The sequence below is a fragment of the Medicago sativa genome, chromosome 2 (assembly GCF_051527215.1).
Source record: "Medicago sativa cultivar Bolivia chromosome 2, Bolivia_mono, whole genome shotgun sequence".
Classification (NCBI taxonomy): Eukaryota; Viridiplantae; Streptophyta; class Magnoliopsida; order Fabales; family Fabaceae; genus Medicago; species Medicago sativa.
In genome coordinates this window covers 14,621,076-14,631,388 of record NC_140750.1, presented here as the reverse complement: position 1 = coordinate 14,631,388, position 10,313 = coordinate 14,621,076, and the positions used below count along the sequence as shown (strand labels likewise).

Here is a 10,313-nt window from a genome sequence, read left to right as displayed (position 1 = left end):
CTACAGGGGGTAATTGATGAAACTTACAATTTCGGGGGGAAATTGCCTATTCACTCCAAAATCAATATTTAACACCAAAGAACCAAACACACATCTACACACTTCCTTCATATAGTAAGCGTGTATATTTGAGAATTGATTCTTTGTTATAGCGGAGCTGAAAATATTACTCCCTCCGTTTCAAAATGAGTGTCACTTTAGCCAAAAAATTGTTTCAAAATGAATATCACTTTACATTTCCAATACAACTTTATTTTTATTATTCCAACTTTACCCTCTCCAACTTTTCTCTCACACGATTTTCAATGCAACTTTAAGTTTGTCTTTTTCTTTTAAAGTAAAGGCAATTTAGTAGAAGTGTTATGTCTAATGATTATTTCATTCTATTCCTTAATCTGTGTGCAATTGACTAAAGCGACACTCATTTTGAAACGGAAGGAGTTGTGTTTATTAGTGTTTAGGTCAAAAGTCGAAAGTTAAACGTAACAATTTATGGTCAAATAGCATTTAACCAAATAAATACTGATACTTCTAATCATTCTACTAATACAATCCAATGCCTTTAATTATAATACTTTAACTTACAGTAATGAGTTATTTTTTAGAATGACAAATATTTGTAATTAGTTGTTAAATTAATTTTTTTTAAATGACAAATATTTGTAATTAGTTGTTAAATTAATATTTACTCATTTGTTGAAATTTAAAGTCAAGACCTCCAACTCTTTAACCTTTGTCTCAAACCAGTTGGGCAACTCAACCCCACATAATTAGGTTGTACACATTTAGCAATATACTATGTCCAAGCGTTGTTCTCTCCATCTGCCCAAGGTTAGTAGGTGATGATCGAGTTCAATATTGATATTCCAATGGAGACTGATAATGCAATTCCAATTTTTTGATATTAACCACCCGGTTTCTAGCGAAACGGTTTGAGTAATTTAGAGTTCGATTAGGAGATGATTAAACTCTGAGCAAAAAATCAAACTCATATTTTTTTAAATAATATATTGCAGTTCATTAACCATTTAAGCTCGTTCACTTGATTGTCAATATCACAAATTGGGTCCTTTCATATATATACATCTCCTTATTAAATCTAAAAAAACAAAAAATTCACCCTTTCATTTGTATTAAGAAAAATGCTAAATAGTACGGAAGGTATGACAACGAAAATTCACGGACGGCTAATTGATGTTGTTCCCCTGCACAACCTTTTTTTTTTTTTTTTTGAAAAGTAAGTGATTTAATTGATAAAAAGAGAGTTTAAACTATAACACTAATAAAATGAATTCTCAATTAAATAAACGGTGCATCAAATTCAAACGGTGTTGACTACCTTTTTATCTAGTTGAATTGCATAACAAAGAAGACATAGTGCAACTTTTTAAAATTTTAAAAAAAATAAAATAAAATCAATTTCAACCGTTCAGGTTGCTTATATATTGAGGCGTCCGTGAATTTTCGTGAAATTAACTCCCGTACCGTATAGCACTTCTCTTGTATTAATAATAATAATCTTTAATTACAAAAAAAAAAATCTGAAAAAGAGGTTACAAAATTGATAATTTCAAACAGAAAAAAAAAATACAAATAGAAGAAGAACGCATCTTTATTGAAAAGAAAAAATAAATAAAAGATAGTTCCAACTTATCTATTTCCATTTGCTTTTTGACCATTACCACTTAGGATTTAAGCATCTCACTCATTTGCAATCTATATAGCACGCCTATGCAACAGTCAACAACCTTTAAATTTTTTGTAATGTAAAAAAAAAACCTAGAATTGAATTTTTGACCTTTTCCTCAACTAACATTAACCTAACATGTGATTTGTGAATATAAATGGGGGGTAGAGAGCGAGAGAATATGGGAAGAGGTCATGCATGATCCAAACACACCCATCTCCATACCTACAAATAATGGATCTCTACTTCCCCTTCAAACTACACACATTATTTCAAACCACCAAAATACTAATAAAGAGAGAAGCTTGCACCTTCCTTTACCCAACATCTGGTCCTATTTATAAGAAAAAATTGAGTTTTTAGATTATTGAGTAATTGATGTATCTTGTCTATAATATTGACCAAATACATCATTTATGCAATGAATCAAAAAAGTCAAATGTTTCTTATAAATAGGACCGGATGGAGTATTAGCACTCTCTCTCTAAAACAAAGTCGGGGGAGTTGGGTCTCGGTATTATTTAGTTTGTTTCATTATTTTATTGTGTTTTTCATTAATTAACATCATTGTTTCATCTTTCAAAATAGAAAACATCATTGCTCCATTATCTCTAAAACAATGTTATTTGAACAACTACAAATTGACAACTTATTGTATTACACTGTATATAAATATGTTGTTGGACAACCACATAGTTGTTCAAATAAAATTTCTTTTCTTTTATTATGTTTTTTTGTATGTTATAGTTATTAAGTTTATGGTTAAATATGTTTTTGGTATACCAACTTTTCGTTTTGGTCACTCTAAAATATGTTTTTAAGTTAATTTTTGTATTTTTATAATAAAATTGTGCAGAAATGTGTAGAATATTGTAAAAAAAATTCCCAAAAAAATTAGAATTTTTTAACAAAACATAAATTAAATATGAATTTTTAACCAACAAAAATATAAAAATTCATATTAAATTCATGTTTTGTTAAAAAATTCTAATTTTTTTTGGGAGAGATTCTTATAGTATTATGTATTTTTCTGCAAAATTTTATTCAAAAATATGAATTCTACATATGAGTTTACTTTAAAAGAGGGACCAAAAGTGAGGAAGGAAAATTTTTAAGGGACTAAAAGTTGAAGGAAAATTTTAGAGGGATTAAAACGAAAAGTTGATATATTTATAGGGACCAAAAACATATTTAACCCTTAAGTTTATACAACCGTTTAAACTAATTTTTTTTAATATTCTAGAGTCAATGATCAAACCATGGATCACTAGCTTAATATGCGTAAATTCTTTATCACTTAAACTAAATCTTTAGCACAAACAAAGAAGTGAGACACGAAGGAATTCTCTTTTCCGATTTGTTTTTCTTCTTACTATATGTGGTCCAAAAGTTGTGTCATAATCACAAATTAGACAACACTTCCTTATTCTTTCTTATTCCCTACAGATTGTTGCAGTGTTTTAAAACCCAAACTAGATTGGTCGATCATACCGGTACGACCCTGAACTTGTAGGGCGAACAACTCGATCAAACTAACGGACCAAATATTAAAAAGAATCAAGTAACTTTATGCTAACTAGCGGATTTATAGTGAAACTATATATCATTTGCACCCAAACATGTCTAACCATTGAACATTTTAACAAAAATTTAAACATTTGCATATCGCTTCTACGATCTGTAAACGATGTATGATATCTAGCTTGTATTCATTCTAACCACTCTACATCATTTAGGATGCAAGAGTGAATAATAACAAGTTAAACATCACATGATTGATTCCAACCTTTTTTGCAAATGTTTGAAATTTGAAGGGAATAAATGTTCAAGGGTTGGGACTGTCTGGGTCGCAACAGTTAACAGTTTGACCAAAAATTTGTTATTCGCATCTGGTTACATCGGTTCCTTTTCATATCTGATTTGTTAGCTCGACCGAATCAAACACTGTCGATTATGGTCAGACTGGTATGGTCGGATCGGTCTGGATTTTAAAACAATGTTCAACATCATCTATCATATTTTTTACAACTTGATAAAATATATATTTTTTTTTAAGACAACTTGATAAAATATATTGTTATTGTAAATTTAATATATACTAGCCAATTAATCCAGCTATCCCACAAGGTTGTTATATTAATTGTTAGTAAAATATAAAATGTATAATATATTTGATTAATTTAAGAAATGTAATATAAGATTTAATCGACATAATTGAAATTAAAGAACATAATAAGTATAGAAAATATCATTTTCATCGAATGACTAGAAATTTTGTATGTAATTGAAAGAAATTGTTATGATCATCATGGTTTTGTTTTGAATATATGCACCAAATTGTTATGATCGTCATGCGGTGTCGTTTGTGGCTACGATGTCAAGGTTCTCATTGTCTGTTATTGCCAAATATCTAATAAAAAGACCATGAAAATTTATAATTTATCATCCCTTGCCACCACTTGAAGATAAGAATCAACAATTACCAACTTTTATGGTTGACCTTAACCAGTACGTAGTTCATGTTGTCCGCAGTACCAGAGGACATTCTTTTCCAAAAATTCAAAAAACATTCCAACGGAACTCAAACTAACTCTATCAGAAAAATTATGATCCAATGATGGTAGAAACCAAAGGATCATGTGATCGATCAACAATAATACAAGCAAAAACAAGAAAAAGAAACAAATGGTAGTTTAGGAAAATAGGGTGCTTAATTGATAGTAGCAATAATAGCAGTAGAAGGCTTCTCTCTAACTACTCTGAGAGGCTCCGACACAACTCATAGAGGAATCATACTCTAGCCTAAACATTAAACTTATTCGGTCCTACTCTAAATCTCCAGGGTTCTTTGTATACAGATAAAGAGAACATTGTATTATTTAACCCTAATGACCCTTTTATTATTTAACCGCCAATGACCCACTTACTAATAATCTGCTTAAACCTACTTCACCATCTACTAATTACTTGAACACCCTCTCATGTTGGATTCTATCAAATGACGATGTTGAAGGGTAAAGCAAGTCGCTCACACTAGCTAGCCTCATGAAACTGTACGTATGCTACCTCTACATATTCATTCTGTTTTTGTCACTGTAGAGACACTTAACTAACTAGATATACTCAAAAGTCTTAGAAAGAAACCCAACTAAAACTAAATCTCTATATGCAGGAATCATGCTCACAATTGTTTCAAGAATTTTTCTGATTTTCTCCTTGGATTCTTCTGTTTGTGATGCTGAACTAGATGTACTTTTAACCTTATAATGTCAGGTAACACTTACATGCATTGACATCCAAAGTTTCACCAATAAGCTGTGGTGGAAACACATATGTTGATCTTTGAAAAGATCGTGTTTAGAATTGATACATCCTCAGTCCACCAGGCACCAGTCCTTGGAACAAGAGTAATGCTGCTTTTTGTTGTAACCAAGCCTGGTATAGCCGTAGGAACATTTAACCTACACATAGTCATCATTGTTAAATAAGAAAGTTCTAAATATTGTCTCCGTCTTATATTGAGTTCACTTTGGAATACTTACATGTCTGATTATTTGTCATTTTAGATTATTAATCAAGCAATAATAACTTTTTTCATTAATATACATTGATTTATTGTATCTCACTACACCATACTACTCCACTAACCACGATAATTAATTCACTACAAGAAAACTGTGTTTTAGCGTCGGCTAGAAACCCACTCTAACAGGGTAAAATCGGACGCTAACAGTGTATTAGCGTCAGCTTAGCGTCGGTGTCGGGGCAAAAAGTCGAAGCTACTGGGTAGAGTCGGCTTTCTGCCATCCAAGGCTAAGCTAGAGTTGGATTGACCGAGTTAAAATTCGACTCTAAGCTACTCCGATGCTAATTTAGACACCTCTTGGAAAGTCAACAAAATCATATAGCATCGGACAAGCTGACTCTAAAGTCAACTACAAAAAAGTCAACTAAATCCTTTAGAGTCGGCTTTACCGACGCTAAATTCAACATTTTAAAAAATAATTATTTTAGATGTGTAGGCGTATCAGACACTAAAATATACTTTTTATTGTCCCTGGTCCTACATCTAGTACCCTATTTTGCACCAAATACTTAGAAACAAGAACACCACATCAAACCAACCACTAAAAGTTATAGTGCATTAACATAACACACATTCAGAATAATGGTCATTCCAATACTACAAATTTGTCTAAAATTACAAAATAACAAAGTTACGACTACAAGGCCATGCCACAAAAAGTCATAATATATTATCATAAACATGTTCAAAGTAATAGTCATTCTAATACTACAAATTATTCTGAAACTACATAACAAGAATGTAATGACTACATGATTTGTCATTCAAATTACCACCATAATGAGAATGTGAAGGAGGATGGGAGGGACTGCATCATCCATCAGCTGAACAATTATCCATAACTGAAAAGATATGAAACAAAAAGTTCACTATAATGAGAACTTATACAAAAATATATAAAACTTGAAAAGAATTTATGGAATTCACAATTTATATCTTTTGTTTTCTAAAAATATGACATCAACTCATAATAAAAGTTTATATTATATAAATGTATAGAATTGCAAAAACAAAGTCATATATATATATATATATATATATATATATATGTATGTGTGTGTGTGTGTGCGCGCGCGTGTGTGTGGGTGTGTATAATGTATAAATTCATTGTTAAAGAGCCTTTTAACTATCTAAGATCTGTGGAAGTTACCTTACATCTATCTTATCATGAAGATATGTCACAATGAACCAAGGTGGATGTTGCAAATGATGTAATTTTTAAATCCACTTGCTGCAACTGTAGCATTTGAAGAAACTATAGAGTGAAGAAAGAACAAAATATGTGTAAGAAAAAGTTCCATACAAAGCAAGCCCTATTGTAAAAGAAAGTTGTTGCCGCATTGATAGAGAAACTTACAACCAGTTCCGCGGCAACAGAGAAGTAATTCCAAAATAAGTCAAAACAAAATAATCAACACAATAATTAACTTTAAAATTCACAATCTGAACTTTAACCCAAAACTGAGATTTTCTTTTATAAAACAAACTATAAGTAAAACATACATGATATTAAGTAAAAATTACCAAGACGATAACATCAACAAATTAATGACTCAAGCTGGTCACAAATTTATAATTCACAAAACATAACAAAATTTGCCGATCCAAAAACATAAAAGATCATGAAAATACACAATGGAAACAAGAAATATGAAAAATCAGCTATTTACTTCCTACAAGGTTGTCATATTCTATCAATTTACTTCATACTGATTAATTTCTCTTCACAAATACTTACCCCAATTTTTTCAAACCTACAAGGCTGTCATATTCTATCAATTTCCTACAAAATAATTTCTCTTCACAAATACTTACCCCAGAATTTTCAAACCAGCCTTCTTTAATACCATTGGTGAGTTTAGTCCCACCATGGGTAAGGGTATAAAACTATTTTTGTATTGCATGCCTAATGACATTTGCAACTTCTCAGCACCAGTATTTAAGACATGACAAAAATATTAAAGAAATGAGCTAATTATCATATCGTAAATACACATAAATTGAAGAAAATTTAGTGACCTCAAATGACATCCCTTTAAAGAATAAGAATTAAGTTAGAAGTCAATCTCCTAACATAAATAATTGATATTAGTATCATGTCAATACCTTTCAAATTTTTGTAAGGGATTCTACTAGTAACTTTAAATACAAGGATGACTTTGCTTGAATCATGTCCTTCGCACTTGTACTCCTTGAGAAAAGAAGAAAGAAAAGATATTAGAATTAATTTGAGTTAATTTTTTTCCTTTGAACTAATGTTTACTAAAAGAATAGTTTTGCAATATGGTAGTTTTAGAATCAAGAGCTACAGCCACAGCATGGAATGACTAACCATACCTAAAGAATTGCCTACATATCAATTTAAAAACAATGATGGCCAATCATATGAGTGAATTTCCAGTTTAAACTTTAAACAAATTCAGAATCAACTAGATATCATGACAATTTATAACTAGTTTCAAGAGGACTCTAGAGCTTTATTTATATTTGTCGTCACAAACAAGTGAAAGTATCTAATATGTAGATGTGCAACCGAAAACAATACATAGCATCACACCCTAAGCCAAGAAAAGTTTGTGACATTTTAAGTCTCTACATCATAGATACACACGAAAGAAGAGGAAAACAAAAACAACATATATTTCACCACTATAAAAACACACTACTTGATAATAAATAAATAAAATATTAGTCCATGTCTAAACTATATATATAGAGAGAAAACTCACAGGAAGAACAACTATTGTCATTCATTGAAGAGACTACAAAGGCGAGAAGCAATGAGGCCAGTGGAACCTTCCGAAGCTTTGTATCCCATGCATGAGTGCGAAGACAATCCTTGTAATCAAATTAACATGAATAAGACAGGAAACAGAAATACATTCAAAGGAATAATTCTTATTCTTATAATCAATTCTTCACAAGCTGAGGTGCATCTCAATCCCTCAATTTATATGTGCAAATATTAACTTGCTTGTAACTCATGCATTCCTAACATTCAACAACTACCTGGATGCTTCACAAGCTGATGTTTATGCTTTCTACCAAGAAGTCTTCGCAAACTTGTTTGTTTGGAAGAAGCATCTACCACGGGTTTCAATTAGAATGTACCAAGAATTAAACACACTTCACGTTTCTGTAGGAGTACAAAACAAATTCATCTAAGGCCCAAAATCATGCATCATATCTCAAATTATAAATAAAGTAAATAGTGAATACCTATAAATACTACTACATTTCCATATATTTTATCTAGCCAAACAAAGCAAATAGAACAACAGTACATATACAAAATGAACAAGAGATAGAAAATGAAGTCACCTAGTTGGAACAAAAAAAAATGAATAAGTTGACAGCAGCTAGATGGCATCATTGTTGTCCCAAGCCCAATTATACAAGAAAGTTGTTACCCCCATTGATAGAGAAGAAACTAACAACTAGCACCGCAATCTATGAAGCACGAACTCCGACACGACACGGACATCGGCATAGGAGTGTAAAAGTAAAGAAAAAATAGTTTTATTTAGGACAACACTCTTAGTTGTCTGACACGTGTCATAGGAGTTTCGGACACCGACACATGTCAGACACTGCGACACGTCTAGTCCAAGAGGTGTCTATGCTTCATAGACCGCGACAACAGAGAAGTAATTTCAATATAATCAACGCAATAATTAACTTCGAAATTCACAAACTGAACTTTAACCCAAAACTGAGATTTTCTCTTATAAAACAAACTTGATATTAAGTAAAATTAGAACATCATTTATCCTTCAAGTCTAAACTATAAATTACTTTGTTATCAAAATACACAAGCAGTTTGCAATGGTCTGAATCCATTTTTAAGAATCTATCTTTAAGGAATTCAATAATTAACTTTATGATTTAAACTCAAATGGGGACAATGATGTTTGAATAAGGGAATGATAAATTGATATGAAAAAGTGAAACTAACAACACTAATCATATATAGTCAAAAACAAATTTACCATTAACAAATTTTATAATTTAGGGTTTTCAACTAAAGTGAGGAAAATTGAATTCTAAAATGAAGTAATTGAGAAAAACTCACCATGAGGAAGAAAAGAGGTGAAATAGCTTCATAACATAAGCTTTGAAACTGGCGTGGTGGTCACCAACAAAAAAGCTCTGGTCAGTGATTCTTTTGGGGATTTTGTTGCGGGACTCAATGGGACTAGAATGGTCGGTCGGTTTGGTTTCTCAAGAGGTGGTCCTCAGTTGCCGGAAAATAAGAGAAAGGATAAGGTTTCAAAAAATCAAACTTTTTCAATCTCCAAATAAATTGAGGGCTTTTGAAGAGGAAGAAGAGATGATCAAAATGGTTGTTCTATTTTCATGTGAGGTGCTCGGAATTTGCCAGAAACTTAGAGAGAAGGTGGATAACGTGGTGGATTTGGAGAACTAAGAAGCTGATACGCGTAAAAGAAAAGGAGGATAGAGAAGGAAAGAAACGTGTGGTTATGTGTTTTGTTTAGCCAAATAAATAAATAAATAAATAAATAAATAAATAATAATAATAATTAAAAGTTATTTATAATTTCTATATTTTTTTAAAGAAGTTTCTATATTTTTTTTGTCATGTTTATAATTTCAATATATGAAAGATAATTATAATTATTATAATTTCTATATATTCATAATATTTGAAAAATAATAATTGTCTACAAAAGTTTTAGAGTTAGATGGACCCATGCTAGCTCAATAAATACAATTTACAACATTCAAGTGCTGCAAAATTAGAGTCGGTAAGGCCGACGCTATATTTTTTAATAAACAAAATTCAGATTTGAAACAGAGTGGGCCTGACCGATGCTAGACCGACGCTATTAGCGTTAGTGTTGGGAGCCGACGCTAAATTCTGACTCTAAAAACATGTTTTCTTGTAGTGTAATAAGACTACTTTGATAAATGAAGCTCATTTCATTATAGAAATTAGCACTCTCAAAGATAATTCATCAGAAACATGCATAACATTAATTAAAAGACACTTATTATGATAAGACGACAATGTCTAATCTT

At 31.0% G+C, this 10,313-nt stretch overlaps 1 long non-coding RNA gene across 4 annotated transcripts; it reads right to left on the bottom strand.

The window, feature by feature from the left end:
* Window positions 1-4,376: 4,376 nt before the first annotated feature.
* Window positions 4,377-9,750, bottom strand: LOC146944827 (uncharacterized). Of its 4 annotated transcripts, XR_015026101.1 has the most exons (6): window positions 9,346-9,750; window positions 8,003-8,111; window positions 7,380-7,464; window positions 6,424-6,528; window positions 6,047-6,115; window positions 4,377-5,148 (listed from the first exon to the last, which is right to left on the bottom strand). It is a non-coding gene; the product is annotated as an uncharacterized LOC146944827 (long non-coding RNA). The 4 variants fall into 4 exon arrangements; XR_015026100.1 differs by lacking the exon at window positions 4,377-5,148 and having other exon boundaries at window positions 5,803-6,115; XR_015026103.1 differs by lacking the exon at window positions 4,377-5,148 and having other exon boundaries at window positions 5,803-6,115; window positions 6,429-6,528.
* Window positions 9,751-10,313: the final 563 nt, after the last annotated feature.